Raw genomic sequence first — 17,206 nt, forward strand, 5'->3', positions numbered from 1 at the left:
TTCCCTGGGTGTTGGCGATGACGTCACTTCAGCCGACAGCAGGATACTGTAGTGGATGCTTGAAACTGTCCAAATTTATGATACTCAGTCCCGTGATGAGTTATCGTAGCAGATAACTTATTGTCCACTGAATACAACCGTGTATAACTCGGTCTTATAACAAAACATTCGACGTACGCACGATAACGATACGGAATGTCTGTTCAAACCACACGCGTAACGGTTGTGATCGAAAATTACACGTAATACGAAATAAGTACTGTAACACAGAAAGTTCTACGATTGAGCACATGACATGCAACCGTACATTGACGTAAGTACGAATGTCAGTACACATCTGTAACTGGAACACTGCATACAAAGTCACTTCGACACCGCGCGAAAACACTCGTTCTTTCCATGGCGGGCGAGCTGAGACGTTTTTTCTGATGCGTAACACGTCATATCTCACAGAGATTGTTCACTCGGTAAACTAATCCTGCCCGGAGATGACCATAAAATGTTGCGTTTCTTATTTAAACACTGGACTGATTATATACACTATTTAATGTACACTGACACTGGACTACATTGGAATGGAGTCGACCACCGTGTAGCAATGTCTCTCGCTGTTCTCTCGTTCAGTGCGGGTATTTCCCGATATGTACCACGCCCTGCACAGTCTCCGAAGCAGAGTCTGCACTGTCCTGCCACCTAGTGGCGACAAGTATAATGAATACTTAAGATATACAAATTTTCACACATTGATAACACAAATAATAATACATACACTAATCTGTCCCAAACAATTACAAAATGACGACGTTACTACCACGCCATCGGGAGGCTCTAAAACAGAAAAGAGCTGGATCAAGCCAGGATTGAGAATACTCTTAACCTCTTGTCAGTTGATATTAGAATCCTATAGCCAGTGCTCGAAACATCATCTTCAGAGCTAGGCGCCAGCTCTGAAAATCAGGCGCCAGGAAACCACCTACTATCAATTGTACAAAGGGTGCGAAATCATTGAAGACTGGTGGGGGGAAAAGTTCTTAATCTACAAACCCCCCTCCCCCACATGTGTATTATTAAAAGTAAAAATAAATCACTCAATTAAAAAAAATATTATTAATTACGTAAAGGAAATTAATTTGTTACTTTTATACAAATCAGATATTGCAAAGCAGCTAACTAATTCCTTTAGTAACTGGTTAAAGATGTTAATAAGCTATGAAATAGTTGAAGTGGTTTTTATTATGTGTAAGTTTTTGTTTTATGTTAATATAAATTAATTAGATTTCATAGTTATTATTTTCTTGCATTATTATTTTACTTTTATTGTGCGTATTGATGTAGATTTGTTAACGATCTCTTGAGAGAGAATGCATTCAATACTCACAACCACACTAATTTGTGAGTTTTTCGATATTATTCTTAGTAAAGTATATTGGAAATTAAAAGTAATTCCTTATCTTTTGTTTATTAACAAAACTCTCCCCCCGGAAATATTTGGTTGGGGGGATTTTTGAGGCCAAGATTGTTTGTGAGGGGGAATTCCCCGCCCTCCCTTCCGGGATATTGCACCCTGAGTGCATACTATAAGAAGCTGAGTGGGCCCCTGTGGCGGAGTGGTCGCGTTACGATGCCAAGGGTCGCGGGTTCGAATACCGGCCTGGGCATGGATGTTTGTGAGTGTTCATTCATCATATCATCACTCATCCCCATCTTCGCAAATTAGCCAAAAGTGACAAAAAACGAAGTAAAATAAAACTAATCAATCAAAAATCAATCAGTCTATAAGAAGCTGAAGCATCACTGCATTAAAAACGTCGCTAAATCATGAGAAAGCGGGAAATGGGGGGTTCGGGGACAAAGAGTAAGAAATTGTTACTGATTCTATGGAATGTTCACAACGTTGATAAAAAAAGAAACATTTGCTAACTTACGCTGTACTGCAATTTTAACTTAGAATTTTCAAAATATCGTACATGCAAACTTAAAAAAGGGCAATATTACAGCAAAAGCTCAGTCGCCAGGCTCACATTTTTAGTCGCCATGGCGACCGGAATTTTTCCAGCCCTGCTTATAGCTCTCGTCACGAAAACAGTCCAGGTCGGAGATTCCCCTTGCCTCCTCCACACCCCTGGCCCTCCAGGGTTGCCACACTTCGTCTAAGCTTCTCGGTAGACACATCGCGCGTTGTACACTTCGCAACATCTTATTTGACCGCCCCGAAAGAATTCTAAGTCCCGAAATCGTAAACTTAGCAACATTGCACTTCAGCTCCAGGTGAGAGTAGCCAACTTTGAGTAGGTCCTTCCACTAGACGAAAAACGCTGCGGTGATAGGTTTTCAATTGAACACTTTCCATGAACTTAGAAACTATAAACCGTTATTATAATACGCAATCAAACAGAAATAATAAATTGGAAAAAGAACCTTGAAGGATATTTACGATTCTGCTTGCTCGACTTGAAATTTGTGGGGTTTGAAACACTGAACAGAGTTTTTCTCCACCTGGAGGAAATTGCCATCAAGTTTGTGCAGAAAGAAGCAAATTTGTGAAGAGTTTATGCGACATTTTATTTACAATACCTTGCATAATATCGAACAGTTCTCAAAAACATATATTGTACACGACTTGTCGAGAAAATGTGCTTGAAACACAGGAAAGTGGGAGTCTTCATAAACGTCAACATGTTTTTAAGGGTATAACGTCATTAAGTTAACGTAGAGTAGTTGATTAGCGCTGCTATCCTTATTTTTCGTCAAGCGTGAAAGGTCGCCGGTTCAAATCCCGGCCTCTCCTCTTTATTTTTTTTAATTTTGTTTGCTGAACAGATACCGTTGATATTAGAATATTTAAAAAATGAATCCGATGCACACTTGAGGGACGTCCCTTCTGCGCATATTTCCCCTTAGAAGTTGGAGATTTCCAGGATTTAAAGTTAAAACTTTTCTTTTTAGTTATTGTTCATATGTTGTGTTAACACACATATCATGATTAATTCACAAATCACATATATGTATTCAGGATGCAAAATGTAATGTTATTTAAGTTATGTATTGTTTGTTCTTCACTGACACCTAAAATATTTATTATTTGATTTCGATAGGTTCGAATCCGGCTCTGGTCGGAATTTATTCGGCCTACGTATAGGGCCGGTGGCAACCCACCATCGTGAGGAAATTGGGGAGCTCCGAGTGAGTGAGCGTAATCCGGTCACGGAGACCTACTATAACGGCTGGGGATACGTCGGGCGGACCCCCCGACCATTCTAATAATAGTGTCCAGAAAAAGAACCTCAAAGTAGATCTTCACACAATGTATTTTAATCCACTGCCAAACATTTCAGTTAAGAATAATATTATGCTTTTCCATTGACCGTATTTTCGATTCATGGTGAATTTGCTAAAAGGACCATGTCAAGAAATCTAAATATGTAAGTTTTACTAGTAAATGCATTTAAAATGCACGAAACAACAGGGGAGGAATAAAATAAACATTTAAAATAAGTAAAAATGCAACAAAATCTGTTAAAAATACTGACAAATAAACTAAAAGCCAAAAAAGGCCGAAAAATGCCAAAAAAAAAAATGTAAAATAGAAAGTATTTTCCGGCTCTAACTGAAGGGAAACGGACATGATATCAGGTTTAGCATTTTTTTAAGGGTCAGAAAAAAAGTTGATTTTTCATCAACTTCCGGACCCTAATTAGTAATTATGACCATAGAAAAAGTTGGAGATAGCTTACTTAAAATTTTCTTGCTGAGGGATCGTATCGTCCCATATCTCCACTTCATAATAAAGAAAAAACATCAAGTTCATATTTCGAAAATGACTTGGAGTTTTCCACCATGAAAATATGTTTTTCATAGTTTGAAGTTCGTTAGTATAATCTTTCAAGGTTTCCATTGTTTTAATTTCACACATATTTCATATTTCATACGTTCCTCTCTCTTTTCATACAGTCTTTGGAAAAAAGCTGAAGTTTCTTGTCAAACGGAGTCTGGTTTAAATGACTCCTTTTCGCTCTCCTGTTCCTACTTTAAACAAACAACAAAATACTTCGTAACTAAACGATTGCTTGTTCAAAACACGGAATTTTTACACAATTTACAAAATATGACAAAACGCCAATAGACATGTTCATCATTTTTCCCTTTCAGTGTTTCTCGATTTTATCTGAATTCGTTTCCTCATAAAAATTGCCATGAGGAAATTATAGATATGACATTATGTGTGAATTGGTTTCTTCAAACTGGTAGCAAATTTTAACTTGAGCTACCTGGAGCTAACATTACATTTTGCATCCTGAATACATATATGTGATTTGTGAATTAATCATGATATGTGTGTTAACACAACATATGAACAATAACTAAAAAGAAAAGTTTTAACTTTAAATCCTGGAAATCTCCAACTTCTAAGGGGAAATATGCGCAGAAGGGACGTCCCTCAAGTGTGCATCGGATTCATTTTTTAAATATTCTAATATCAACGGTATCTGTTCAGCAAACAAAATTAAAAAAAATAAAGAGGAGAGGCCGGGATTTGAACCGGCGACCTTTCACGCTTGACGAAAAATAAGGATAGCAGCGCTAATCAACTACTCTACGTTAACTTAATGACGTTATACCCTTAAAAACATGTTGACGTTTATGAAGACTCCCACTTTCCTGTGTTTCAAGCACATTTTCTCGACAAGTCGTGTACAATATATGTTTTTGAGAACTGTTCGATATTATGCAAGGTATTGTAAATAAAATGTCGCATAAACTCTTCACAAATTTGCTTCTTTCTGCACAAACTTGATGGCAATTTCCTCCAGGTGGAGAAAAACTCTGTTCAGTGTTTCAAACCCCACAAATTTCAAGTCGAGCAAGCAGAATCGTAAATATCCTTCAAGGTTCTTTTTCCAATTTATTATTTCTGTTTGATTGCGTATTATAATAACGGTTTATAGTTTCTAAGTTCATGGAAAGTGTTCAATTGAAAACCTATCACCGCAGCGTTTTTCGTCTAGTGGAAGGACCTACTCAAAGTTGGCTACTCTCACCTGGAGCTGAAGTGCAATGTTGCTAAGTTTACGATTTCGGGACTTAGAATTCTTTCGGGGCGGTCAAATAAGATGTTGCCAAGTGTACGTATGCGGTTGACTTCGTCGGTCGAAATTGTTGCTCATTGGTATCACTGCAGGTGGGTGGCGTGACCTTGACTGGACTGTTTTCGTGGCGAAAGCTCTTAAATGCCATGTACTGTTACTTACATGTTTGTCAATTTTAGCAGGGTTATCATACCTTTCTTCCACTGACAAATTTGTAGTTTCATTTTGCAAGTTTTGTGAATGGCCTATCGTATGGAGTGCTAAACAAAATTTGAACCGCTGCTACCACCAGCTATGAGAGGCAACATTTAGCCGATACATGCGACTACCGATATTTGTTCGGTCGTAGTTTCCTTCCTACGTAATGTATTCTCCAGCTTGCAAGTTATAACATTCACACTAACTTTCAATGTTCTAGTTCTTCTGCAAGCTTACAAGGCAGTACTCTTTATGCATTAGTGCCGCACCGCACAGCAACATAGTTATCTTCGTTAATTTCCATTGGTAAATATGGAATGGAAATTGATACATATAAGAACACATGCTGGATAGCAAGTCCGCTTTAGGGCAGTGTGAGCGGTTCTACCGCACTTCAGAACGTTAAGATTACGGCTCATTTTATCTAATTCATTTGCCTATATTAGATTTTTTGATGCGACGAAGTTCTTTGTACATTTTCATACTGCACTACTATATTAGTAAAGTTAGCTTCAGTTGCCCGTACACATTACACCGTTCTATGAAGGCACATAGGGGTATGTGGTGGTAGAGTCCCACACATTCTCCATCTTTTATTTGGTAAGTGATGCAATCAGCATCACACTCCGACCGCCTTTACCCCCAGCATTGCCAAAGGAATCAATTTGTTTAAAACTGGGTGAACTGGAAAGCCGCTCCAGTTCATCCATCCTGGGAATCGAATCCGGGTCTCCCACGTAGAAGTCTGACACCCTTCCGACTAAACCACCGCTGCTCCCACTACTGTATTAAATGTGGTAGAATTTTGTTTTGTTACACGTAACAAAAGTAAACATTTAGAGGTAAGCAAATGCTCCGCACATTGTAAATACCCGAGTATAGTTTCCGATGTGTCTGTAGGTACCGTGTGATTTCATCCGACGAATGCAACTGTTAAATGTTGAATTGTGCTAGTAGTAGAGATTTCGTAGATCCATGTGGGAATCTCCAGTTACATTCTAACCGTGTACATGGAAGTTCCCGTTCGAGAACAAGTACATGTTGCTTTGGGAATATTGCAAGTTCCCTGTCTGTGGGAGTTTGAGGTAACATGCCTTGTGTACATTATGGTTCCCAACAGAGCTGATGAGAAAGAGGTGGCTTATTGTCTTGGGTATAGCGGGCGTAACAATACCAGAGTATCTCCATGTGGGAATTCCTATTCACTGTTTATTCGTTGCGTTGAAGCAGCGAGGGTTTGTTTTCAAGATAATCAGCCGCCCACATCAAATACACCAGAGTATTCCTAGCAATAAAGGTGACTGTTCATCCCTGCTTTGATTCCACCATAACAGTGACAGCTTTGTAACAAAATTGTTATTTGGAAGGATCATTTGAGCTTTCAAACACCACCCGTTTGTACAGTCGTCAGTGACGATGCAAATATGGGCCACTCCCCCTCAGAAAGCTGCTAACCCATTTTTTTACATCAGTATGGTATAATTACCGTATGAAATATTCTGTATTAACTTTCGAACTTGTAAATAATTCTGTCAACCTGGCACCACTACTGACCAGTCACAACACAACCCAAAATGAAAACATATACAATATGATAACATTGTCTCCATAAAAATTATAGCTTTGTGCTCAGTAAAAGTGTGCCAGGAGTACTTATATACTAAGTACTCAACACTGTTGAACTCAACAAGTTGGCAACACTGTTGTTACGTATCGATACTGCCATCTGTAGGGTAGGGGAAATGCATAGTGAAAACGCACAGGTCCACACAGTTGCTTCGTCATTGCTCAGGAGGTGAGTGTAGTGAAAAGTGTGTTCGTCCAGCATTGTAAATGGAGGCAAGCAAAGAAGAGCAGAGAGGTGTGGTTCGTTTCTTGGTGGCTGAGGGTGCTGGAACACACGAAATTCATCGTCGCATGTCTGCAGTGTATGGCGAACACTGCATGTCCCTGACAAGTGTGCACGAGTGGTAGAAGAGATTCCGCGAAGGACGCACATCACTGCAAGACGATTCGCGCCCGGGACAGGCCCATCGAGCCATTAGGCCTGATGTGATTGCGAGGATCGATGGTCTGATCCGGGAAGACCGGCGAATCACAGAGGAAGAAATTCGTGTTCAGGTTGGCATCAGTCATGGCTCTGTGCATGCCATTATCAAAGATCACCTGCAGTTCCGAAAAAATCAAAAGCCATAAAGTCAAAATGCCCTGGAATGCTGTCGGACGGAATCATCCTTTTGCATGATAACGCCCGTCCCCATACTGCCAATCTGGTGAGGGATAAGCTTCAGACATTTGGCTGGGAAACGCTTGAACATCCTCCGTACAGCCCCGATCTTTCCCCTTGTGACTTCCACATTTTTGGTGATCTGAAGAAAGACATTCGTTGACGTCGGTTTCATTCGGATGAGGAAGTGCAACAGTGGGTGATTTTGTGGATCCGTCAGCGACCTACCTCTTTCTACAAGACTGGAATTGATCGTCTCGTCTCCCAGTGGGATAAATGTCTTAACACTTGTGGCAATTACTTTTGAATAAAACCAACTCCATTGTCACTTTGTAGCGGGTGTTCGGTTTTCATTTGACTGCCCCTGACATATTTTGGTCAGTTCAATCAGTAATTTGGACCCTTTGACTAGTTTCCACCTATGAAATTTGCATGAGAGAAATTTTCTAAAATAATTTGAAGAATGTTAAAACTTGGTTTCATTGTTGAACATTGTGACACCATATTCGTTACCTTGTTATCCTACATAGACTATTAAATGACGCAATGACATATATAGTCACATTTCCTTAGCAAGCAACCCCCGATCTGTATAGTTCAGATACATGGGCGTCGGGAGAGGGGGTTGGTCGAACCGAACCTTCAACCCCCTCCCCCCAAAAGAGCAGAAAGTTTATTTTTATTGTTAATAACAGAAATGAAGTTGTTAGTTTGTATTCGAACGGAACAACCGAAGTAGAAACTGCCTCAGATCGAAAAAATGAGTGTAAAGTGCAGGAATCAGGGTTTTATCATTTTCTACCATTTAAAGTTAATCCATGGAATAGATGGTTCCACATTTTTCAAAATTCCAAAAATTTAGGTTTTTATGCAAGATTTCAAACTTTGACTATAATTTTCTCAACTATTAACCTTTATCTTGAACGAGTTATGTAAAAGTCAATAACAAACCAGAATAACTTTGCTTTTCAGTACACTGTGAAATTTAAAAAAAAAGATAATGAAACACAGTTGTGCTGGTCAAGTCATCTGGTGAAGCGAGTTGAAAAGTCTCTCCAAGGATGCAATAATTATTATAAATTTGGATAAAATTGGTTTGCTTTTCTGAGATTATATTTACTATTGTATAATACTCATAACAATGATAATAAAGTTCCTCGTGCGTATAGGACCGTGCCGTGAAAGTACTTTTAGGTGATGTGGGGGTAGGGCTCCATATATTCTCGATCTAGGCCATTTTGGAGGTGGTGTCAGCACCACGCTTCGGGCGCCTTAACCCCTCCACCCATGGTTGCCCCGAGGTACCCATTGATTTGAGGCTGGGTGAGACCAGGAGTCGCTTTATACCGGGATAAGGCCGGAAAAAATTCCGACCTTAGGTCACCCACCCGTGGATTCGAACCCCTCTCTCCCGCCTGGTAGTCAGACGCCATACCGCTCTTGAACCATGATAATAGTTTTTATTAATTTTTCTCTTCAAGTTTTATTAATGGCCTGATCCCCTTGGCGACACTCATCTTCAAATAAATATGCCAGGTATCAACAACGTTACCTATGGTCATATTTAAATGGTGTGTATGAAGTTCATTTTGTCTTGTGCACCTCCTTTGCACGCGGGATGGGCAGAGGACGCCGCCACAATAGGCGGAAATGGTCGTTTAGTGATGCATTGTGATGTGAAAGCTGCATGATGGAGCTCCACTCGGATGGAAGGGAGTTGAAGCCTTCCTTGCTCCTACCATCCTGGTGTGTGACAGGGTGAAAGCTAGCACCGATCTCCCTCCCCTTCCCCCATTCGCCTTCCAAACCCAAAATAGCCATGTATATTTCCTGATATGCCATTTCCGCCCAGTTTATATTTTTTTATTCCTTTTTGCGGTGATTCAGTCGCAGGTATTGCCCATCACGTCTCCGCCGCCTTTCTCCGGCCTCACCTCGTGCCTGTTTGCACGGCTGGGTCGGTTGATGGGCGGCTGGAAAATCACTCGATGAAGCGTCTCTAACCTCTTTCCGAACGACGTGCAGGTATTAATGGCGTAATGCTCCAAATTTTTCCAGTTTTTCTTTTCTGCTTCCGCTCTGGGTCAGTCAAGAAACATGAAAGAGAAAATGAAACGTTGATATAGTAATATCAATGTATTCTACTAAAGATGTTGAAGTAAGAAATAACCAGCTACAATAAGAACCGAATATGCAATACTAAAGTTAGCCCACCTTGGTTGCCGAGCGCGTTGAGTAAGCAATACGATGAGTTTAGAGCTGTGTGTAGGCATCCCTCTAGCATATTTCAGTTTCGGAATGTGAGTGGATAGTGTGTGTGTGTGTGTGTAGTCATATGAAGTTTCCGAAAGAGTAATATTTCATGTGAACAAGAGGGTACTTCATTGATTCCAACAATATGAACCACGACAGGAAAGTGTAGATTCACAGGTTAATCTTGAAATAATAATAAAAAAAGGGCCTGTTTCCTGTGCCTCCCTCCGCCCCTAACTGTTGAGTTTCATGTGCTAATTCATCCTCATAGTCGCAAACCAGTGTTACCAATGGCTGCAAATTGAACTTAAATGAAAAAGTGCAGATAATACCTGTGCATCGTACTATGCCAAGAAGGCACATTGTTCTTTGTGTGGTCACTATCATTCCCTGGTCACCTTTAACCTCTCACTTGGGTTAAACTAAGAATTCATGTGAAAGATTGTGCCGGGAGATAGTTTGAACAAAACTCCTACTGAAATTACCCACCCATGGAATCCGGTAACCGTGTGTTCTCTATGTATATTTTAGTGACAGGTTTTATCCGAGCTGGTAAACACAGTGACTGTACGTATCAAATTGCAAACAACGTAAGTGCTTTACTGCCCTATATTCTCAGTTGCAGTGTCGAAGGTAAGAACCTAACAGATTTTGAAGTTCCTCAACTTATAACTTAGGGTAGAGAAATAATATCCCACATACCCGCCTTTCAAGTTCCACACACCGAAGAAAAATTACCGTGATACCACCGTAAAATTATACTGATTTCAAAAGTAAAAATCGACGAAATTGCATCGTAATTTTAAAAGTTCCACCATTTCAGTTACAGGTAAAGTAGGGTAACAACAGTTCACTCTAATTTTAGCCAAATGCCTGTGACAGCAACAGTAACTGTACTTATTTTTTTACATGTTTTCATTGTAACAATTGTTATTTTAATTACTTAAAAGTTTGAAAAACTAGGTTGACCACAATGCACACATTTGTACAAATTGCACGTGGTGATTTTCGTTGTCACGTACAGTATTTAACAAGGAAATTCTCTGCATTCAAATTCATTGAATTTATGGTGAATATACCAACGAATGAACCTACGGGGAATCAATACAATTACGGTATAATTAGTGTGCGAATTAACGGGGGGATACCGGGGATTGCCCCCCACAAAAAATATTTACAAATGATTTTTTTTATCCCTGCCGGGATGTTTTTATTATCTTTAAAGAAAATAAGATTGAACCCTTATACTACACCATTTTTTAAGTAAGTAACAAACATAATTGAAAAATCGTTTGTGTGTGTGTGATCCAGTCATCAAAGATTTCCCTATCCGAACGTATGCATCTTTGTGAATTAAAGGACTGCAAACTGACCAACCTTATCGAGCAGGCTGTTTTCTTAAGTTTTCATGGCACAGTTCTGATTTTTACGTGCATTGAAGTGTTTACAAGAAACTTCTAGGTAGGTTAGATAGCTCTTTTTGTGAAAGAGTCTGGGTTTCTTAGAATGTAAATACAGTAAAACCTCGTTAATCCGGACTAATGGGGGGGATGAGTTGACCGGATTAACTGAAATAACCTAAAAGAACAGTAGAAACTGCATTAAAACTCAGTTTATAGCAACAAATCAAGTTTATTGTGTATTTAAAGGGCATAGGCCTAAATACACTGTACAGTACAAAGTCTGCGGGAAACAGAATTTCATCAGTGGTTGACTGCCTTTTCTTTGGGAAGTTCTCTTGTTAACTTCTAGCCACATTTAAAACCTTGCATTCTTTTTTTTCCCTTTTGCCTGTCCGGATTAAGCGAAGTCCGGCTTATCGGGGTCCGGATTAGCGAGGTTTTACTGTATACTAGTGTTTCTGAAGTACGTGTAAATGTTATAAGATTTATTGACTTAGGCTAGAACCACTGTTCTAAGGCATTTAGAATCGCAAGGCAACAGTTTAGTTTGCTGACTGGTAACATACAGAAATTTGCATACCAGAAGAAAACCTACCTCCCGAAATGAGATCACAAATACGCCACTGAGTGGGCATCCCCCACCCTCCACCACCAAAGTAAAAAGCTTAATTCGCACAGTGCTACGTACAAATTTCCTTGAAACTGGGTGTGAAAATAAGCACAGATGTGTGCTTCAATCTGTAGCTTGATGGCATTACAGCAGCGAATTGTTTATGAAGAACATTTTTTCTTTCGCAGTTAATAAAGTTATTTCGTTCCATGAAAAGGCGTAATCTTCTGAGATTTTTTTTTTACGGTTTCAAACTGCGATGTTACATTCTGTGCTCCTGCTGGGAAATGATCAGTTCGAAGTGGCTTGGGGTCGAACGGATACATCAGCTTTTGAAGCTAAAATTAATGTTGAATTGCGAAATATGAATAGCTGCGTGTTAGGTTGGGTCTTGGTATTTCCGCACTTATTTGAAAGCATTGAGCGGAGTGCTATACTATAGTGTGAGGTGGTGACCTTGATATTTTACCGATTTTGGTTTTTACTGACTTTCAACATCCGTTTAATAGATAATGAAACGCTGAAAGTCCATGGAAATACCATTGCAGCATCCCGTATGTTAATGGAAATCTTGGCAATGTTGTCAATGTTGTCCATTGCTTTTTTTTTTTTTAATGGATAGAGTTTAGTTGAATGAAGTGAAGATATGGGAATCAGGAGTGCCACTCTTTTTTTTTAGGGATTGTAAAAACAAACCTTCACTTGTCCTTTTCCCAACATTCGAGTTGTAATAGTTAAGAGATTTCAGCTCTTAGCAGCTTGAAGTTATGAGACAGCGCATATTATGTACAGTTATTGTAAATGGGTAAGTAGAATTTCATCCACCTAGTTCATTTTAACTCTGCTTCGCAGTGAACACAGCCTTCTCTCACAGCATTTGCTGTAAGGACTGGACCCTCCGCTGTTGCGTGTCTGTAATATCGTTTTAATTGTTCGACACATCCATCTCTTTTCGAAAGACACCGAAATGTCAACACCTCCCTTCCACGTAGTATACCCTGGACTGCATTTTACAGACTATAGCGAGACTGGTGTCTGGTTCCCTGTGGGGCTCGTGTTGTCCCGATAATGTTTGCGATTCTCTCTTCATTAATTTCATCTTATCTTCGCAGTTAGTCAAAAGTGGAAGAAACTCGAAGTAAAATATATCAATTCATTCATTCATCCACTATAGGCAAATTACACTGTATGCCAGACTGCATTTTCCGTTGAAATTTCTACATCTCCTGTGTGTGCCAACTCGTAAAGGTAATTTCTTAGCGTCTATTGATTTCTTATCTCATGCACACCTTACATGCGCTGCACTCAAACAATTGTTCTCTCTTCCTGGAACTTCCAGCGCAATATTGCAGACATCCGTAGCGCGCTACGACGGCTGGGGTCATGGGTTGTATTTAGTTGTATTAGTTAGTTGTTAGTTGTATTTAATACATACACTACATTGTGTATGCGTAGTTACAAGTATAAACTGTTTCACCATTGGATGCATACAAGACCAGATTTGAACTTCATTTGTGGCCTGCGAGCTTCGTCCCGACTTCACAAAAACCATGCCACCAACTTCGTAGAGTTCCACATGCACTTCTCTTCCTGACCGTAGTGCACATCCTCGTTCCATTGTGTCTGTTCCGCATGAAGTATACGCGAACGCGACGAATGGAGTAAAAAACCACTCCTGTGCAGAGCCCGTTTTGGGCTTTGCGAGGTTCTCACAGCGCTCTTTCTCGATCTCACAGTTGGAGGAAAGTGGGTTGGTTGCGGTCGGGTTGACCGAGGCACTTTCGCGGTACACCAGCCTCGTTGCTCGCAGACTACACGCTGTATAGTTCCTTCTTATCTCGAAGAACTTGTTCGGTATTGTCTGGGACACAATGGAAGCCGTATTGTAGGGTTGTAACCTTCCACAATATACAATATCCTTTGGTTCCTGGTGTCTCACAATATTGATGCTGGATGTTCGTTTCGAGCGTTAGCACTTCCAATACATTGACAATGGGTATTGTCGAGTTTGAGCTCGTTTCTGCGATAGAAGAACTGTTCCACATGTCGTCAAACATTGGAATAGAGATATGCTGGATTCAATTCTGCTCAAACCTGATTGAAAACATTTCTTTGCAATTAGGTCGATACTTGCTCTAATCGCTATGCATCCATTTTTCACGAGTCGAAATGGTTCTCACTTCAAAATTCTAAACACACAATACACACTTGCAGCTCTTCACAATTGACACCTTGTGATATGCAAGCCACACACGACATCCATATACGATCTCCAAATGTTTTCACGAATTTCTAATTTGTTTATTTTAATGCGAATTCAACCCCTCCAACAGAAATATCCTCACTTCCCCAGACTGAAAATTCTGACTATACCGTTGGTAAATGGTAATGGTAAAATTAAATACTTGTTCCGTGGCGGAATGGTTAATACAGCACGCTACGACGCCAGGGCTCCCGGATTCGAATCCCTGCCTGCGCATGGTTGTTCTTTGTGGATGTCACTTCACCAGTTTCATTTCATTTCAATTAGCCAAAAGTGGCAGATAAGCGACGCTAAATAATAAAAATAAAATCAAGTAATTGTGAGGGAACTGTCGAGTGTTCCCACAGACCTCACAACGCTAGAGAAATGGACCTGTGATTGAAAAATCAGGAAATATCAGATATGTGAAAATCGGGAAACGTCACGAAATACTTATGAAATATATTCGTATTCTATACATAGACTTAAGACTTGATGTTGTATTTATGTTCCACCATAAGGGTCTCTGCATTAGAGCATTGTCTTTGGAGAATACACTGCAGCTTACACGTACTGAATATGGAGTTTTCACATATTTGTAAACACTAATTTGAAAAAAAACCACTTAAAAATGATTTCTCTTTTAACTGGAACGAGTTTTCATATTTCCACTCTAAAAATATACTGTAAACAAAGTATATCTATATTGTTCGGTGAATTTGTGTGGGCAAAAATAGGGTAAATTCTACAGAATGAAGTAATTTCATCAAACCTGCGTAATCGTCGCAAATTTCCGTGCCTTATTAACAGCGTATGGCATTTTCTAAAATACGCTTGAAGTTTTCATCATATCCGTATGAGCTTGGATATACCTTCCGTTTAATGTCGCTGTTCTTGTAAACGTCATACCCGGGAGAGGCCTGAGAACATGCAGAGGTGCCCTTGGTGCTTGGCTTTAATTACATCCCAAGACTGTTGCATGGCTTAACACGCCTTCTTGCTTGCCCGTGGAGTGTGTGAGTGCGATAGTGAAAGCTGGAATTGCGTGTACACGGCTTGCGTATTCAGTTTCTGTGCTTGAAAATAAAATTAAAAGTGCGTTAACGTCGCTGTCAGTGGTGGTGAAACCAAGTTTGGGAGATGAACACTTCCGTCGAAGCTGTAATAAAAGTGGGTTCAATCTTTTACATTTGTGTGTAAATTTTGAAATGATTGAGCATGGCTGAGCACTAGACTACCAGTTGGACTCCTTCGTATATCTAATTGAGTTATAGCGTCCATTGGATGTGAATAAATCCTTTGGAAGATAAAACTACCGCTCTTTACTTCTCAGCAATCCCCCCGCTTTTCTTCAAGATGGTTAACACTGTTGATTAAACATAACTACCCTTAAAATGCTTTCACAGATTTTGTCACGGATGGGACAGACGAAATACTGCATCTTTACTTAAGAAATTTATTTTAATTTCTGTAAATTGTCAAATGATGAAAAATAAATTTTAGGACAAAAAAAAAGGTAATTGACCTTTGAATATTCTAGTCTGGTTGAAGGTGAAATGCAACAGTTAAGGAGATTTATTTTGTAAGGGGTGGGAAATACTGACGTCGACCGTGCATTGTATCTCCCAGCGTAAATTCAGCGGTATCTTAGTTGGTACAGCAATGGCACGGAATACCAGGGATCCGCGTTAATTCCTCATTGAGACATTATTTTTCGCCTATAATGTAATGTTATACCACACTTATAAAAATGTTTGTTGGTCTGTCTTGTTAGGTTCTAATTACTTAAAATATTGTTTGGAAGTATTAAATAATTGTCATGGTTATATATAGGTAATCTTTCGAGTGGACCGGGGCTGAGCTGAGAGGTGATTTAAGATGCAATCTTGTTTCTTGAAGTCTCTAAATATTATCGAATAGTGCTTCTGGCTGAGTTTTAGAAAAAAAAAACATTTATACGTGCAATTGAATGTTACATCCCGCACACACAAGGCACAACCTGAAATATTTCAAATGAAGGAAATTTGAACTGAAATACATGTCAGGAGTAATCTCCAATCCATGCTTTTCCCCATTATTGCGCTCAATCCCCCAGTTATCCCTTTAAAGTGCAAGTGGTTGACTTTCGATCAGTGGCCAGGTTTTTTCTCAGGGGTTAGTTTATTTTAGAAGTCTGTCCTAGATTTTGCCATTTTTTTAAAAAAAAAATATTTGACGCTCTTTTTTTAAGAGCTCCCAGTGGAGAGCGGGTCATGATCCCACCAACCTCCTTTTGGGCACGCCACTGACTTTGATGAATATATCAGTGAATATACCAGCAAAATTCTTGATCTATCCCAGTACTAGCTTCAGAAAGAGGTCAATCCTGAATAAATTAAATTACAGCAGGTCCTATTAGGTAGTTAGTTCACTGCCAGCTGAACTTTTGGCTCTCAGACATAGGTCACTCTGATATATGTATTTAGAAGTTGCACATCGAATGCAATTTGCTTCTGAATATGTCCCCACAGATAAACGGTCAGTTCACTCGCTTGCGTTATTGATTTAAGTGTAAGGACTTTGTTTGGTCTGTGGGCACAGGTCAGGTCTTGATAACCCGAGACTACACTTTGCAGAGTGAATGTGTGCGTCTTGGTCTGAAAGATAAGTAACGCACACTGTTACTATCGGCTGTAAATATGTGTGGCGAGTTCAGCACCACGTTTCATCCACCTTTCCCACCCGAGATTGACACATTCTGTAGGACGCTGCGTGGCATACTTTATTTTTTAACGAATCTATTGTCCCATCAGGGGTCGGATTAATTGATCGATGGTTATGTTCCTAAGCAAGGGAGGGTTAGGAAAACTATGAATTTTGTTTGGCATGGAATAAAATTGTAATTTAAGTAAAAACTTGCATTGTCTGTTGCTTTTTAAGAGGTTAGTATTCTGAAACCTGCAGAACGAATAAAGTCAATTCAAGAGAGGCAGTGCTCACATTGTTCGATCTCTAGCGGGAATATATTTAAGTAGTTTGTATCCTACTTGAAACTGTAGGACCAGTACAGAATAGTCTGGTACTATAAACTTTTTTCGGGCTTCTCCGTTGCCTTAGTGGTAAAACGAAAGGTTCCCTCGCCTTACAAACAAGGGGTCCTGGGTTCTGTTTCCAGTGGAAGCACATTGCACAGTAGTTTGGATTCCA

The 17,206-nt window shown here is 39.7% G+C and overlaps 1 protein-coding gene across 3 annotated transcripts in view; it reads left to right on the forward strand.

Annotated features, from left to right (window-relative positions):
- LOC146004507 (PTB domain-containing engulfment adapter protein 1-like) overlaps window positions 1-17,206 on the forward strand; it is a 162,920-nt gene that overhangs the window by 46,137 nt on the left and 99,577 nt on the right. The window lies entirely within an intron of this gene.

This window comes from Lepisma saccharinum, chromosome 21 (assembly GCF_977018435.1).
Source record: "Lepisma saccharinum chromosome 21, izLepSacc3.1, whole genome shotgun sequence".
Taxonomy (NCBI): domain Eukaryota; kingdom Metazoa; phylum Arthropoda; class Insecta; order Zygentoma; family Lepismatidae; genus Lepisma; species Lepisma saccharinum.